The following is a 2,691-nucleotide window of genomic DNA, read 5'->3' on the forward strand; positions in this document are numbered from 1 at the left end:
GGGAGGGGGGAGGGGGGAGGGGAGAGGGAAGGGAAAAACGAGGAGCCGATGCCAAGGGCTTAGGTGGAGAGCAAATGTTTTGAGAATGATGAGGGCAATGAATGTATAGATGTGTTTTACACAATTCATGTATGTATGGATTGTGATAAGAGTTGTATGAGCCCCTATTAAAACGATTAAAAAAATAAAGAACATAAAAGCAGGCCAGGATCTGACTGGGGAATAGATCATCAATTGCTGAAATGTAAGTTAAGGATAAAGTTGCAGAAAAATTAAACATGTTCACCAGAGACAAATTATAACCTTGAGCCTATCCCCACCTGAATTTGGAGAACACCTCAAGAACAGATTTTTTTTTATTTATCCCCACCCCTCAAGAACAGATTTGTTGCACAGATTTGCTGCACTAATGACAGAAAACTTGATGAGCTGTGGGATGACATCAAGAATGTCCTTCATGAAGAAAGCAAAGGGTAATTCAAAAGACAGGAAAGAAAGAAAAGCTTAAAGTGGATTTCAGAAGAGACTCGAAGCTTGCTCTGAATCATAGAGTAGCTAAAGGAAATGGAAGAAATGATGAAGTCAAAGAGCTGAATAGAAAATTTCAAAGGACAGCTCAAGAAGACAAAGCCAAATAATGCAATAAAATGTGCGCAGACCTATGTATGTTATATAAAGGAGGCTATGAGCATATATACATGTGTTTATTTGTGTAATCATATTTGCATGCTTTATCAGATATATTTATTTATATAATAAAGCAGAAATGGGGCATAGTTATGGAAACTTCTTAAGCATTTCATGTTGCCAAAAGCACTTACATGCAACGGCCGCTGAGTAGTCCCATTTCAGTAATGGAAACAAAACCCTGCTAACCACTGGAGTCATTAGTGAAATTGAGCTTCTGTTAGGTATGTTGGAAAATTTGGAAATAGGGATTGTGACTGCAAAACATAATGAGCTAAATAAATGTCATTAAATTCCGCATATAAAACATATTTAAATTGCAAATATTTTGTTTATGCAAGTATATTTAAGGAATTCTAGTGCCCAAAAGGGAGAAAGACAAGGCTTTCTACTCCTGTGATGGAGTAGACCCATCTACTGGTCTCAGAGACCCAGCGTGAAATGAAAGGACAGTGATTTGATGACATAGAAGAAGTGAAGTAAAAAGAGGGAGGTACTGTTAGCCATCCAAACAGATGAGTTTGAAAATTAAAATAAATTATAAAAATGTCTCCAAGAATGGAATTTCAGATTTGACAAATGTACTACATGTAATGGAGAGTACTTTGAAGGTGATAGGTTGTTTTATTAAAAAATTCAAATACATAGCTTTGAAAAAGACTTTTTTGTGGGTATGCCCTCGTATAATTGACTAACTAAAATAATAGAAAGTATTTTCATTTTTATGTTTGTATGAATTTGAATTATTAAATGATAAAATTATGTGTCAGCACATATATTTTCAAATTGTTATTGAAATGAGAGTGCAGTTTGGATTAGTTGATCAATTCATTCTGCCAAACAATGGGCTTGATTGCTTTTTGTTTCGTTTGCAGTTTGCATATATAAGGGACATACACATTTAGAATGGTTTAAATGAGTAAATGAACTGAGTATCACCATCTTATGATCGACACAGAACTCACCGCCATGACTCAAATAGCAATAAAAATAAATATGCTATCTTATGCAGCAGCCTGTGCCTTGATCAATAACAGTACTCAGTTGAATGGGTTTTCATGGACTGTTAATGGATGTTTCAGGAGCAATTGTTTCTCTTTTAATTTGCCTCCTTACAATGATTTGGAACAGCAAGCAGACTGTGACGGACTCCCTTAGAGATCTGTGGTCCTCCAATCAAACGTCACCAGGAGACAAGTGTGGTTGAATAAATTGGGTTTTTTATTGTGAGGAAGAACAAGGGATGCCAAGAGAAACCATGGGCATCTCAGTAAGAGGACATTAGAAAAAAATTATTCTAGGATTTGGACGTGGCAGGTGATTTGGGTAAGGGTCTAAGAAAGCAGGACTTTTTCTAGGTTGTGATGTCAGAAAGTAGGAGCAATTCTTTGACTTAGTACCTCATCAGCCTTCTCTCTAGGGAGGCAATGCACTGCCATCAAGTGGACGTGTTAGATTTCTCAGGTGGGACATACCTCAGTTCTTGACTTCGCAAGAGAAAGAATTCATGTCGATGCCTGGTTTGTGATCCAAGTGGATTTTTAGATAGGCTAGGAGAAATTCCAAGCTTTACAGTTAACTGAACACAGGCAGCCTCGGGGCACTGCGCACCCACATGTGGCAGCCTGAGGCCTGCGAGACAGACAGAGAGAGAGAGAGAGAGAGAGAGAGAGAGAGAGAGAGAGAGAGAGAGAGAGAGAGAGACTACAGCCCAGCTGAGCAGAAGATTACTGAGGAGCAGCTGGTAAAAGAGGGAGGTGGTCTCCAGGTGCCAGTTTTTTAAGGCCTTCCACTGGGAGGTGTGGTCAATGGTACTGCTTGACCCCATGGGCTGAATTAAGCCCACCTGGCCTAGAGTGGGTCAATCCAGGTGTACCACCCACCTAGGTGTACATCCCCCTCCCCACCTCCACCTGCTCAGGACCTGAATTGGCTCATGCTCTTTAGCCTTTATTGGCTTCCAACTTCCTGTAGAGTGGGGAGGCCTTGACATGGAGAGGCACA

Source organism: Echinops telfairi, unplaced genomic scaffold (genome assembly GCF_000313985.2).
Source record: "Echinops telfairi isolate 266 unplaced genomic scaffold, ASM31398v2 ScPeMD7_7427;HRSCAF=8465, whole genome shotgun sequence".
NCBI lineage: Eukaryota > Metazoa > Chordata > Mammalia > Afrosoricida > Tenrecidae > Echinops > Echinops telfairi.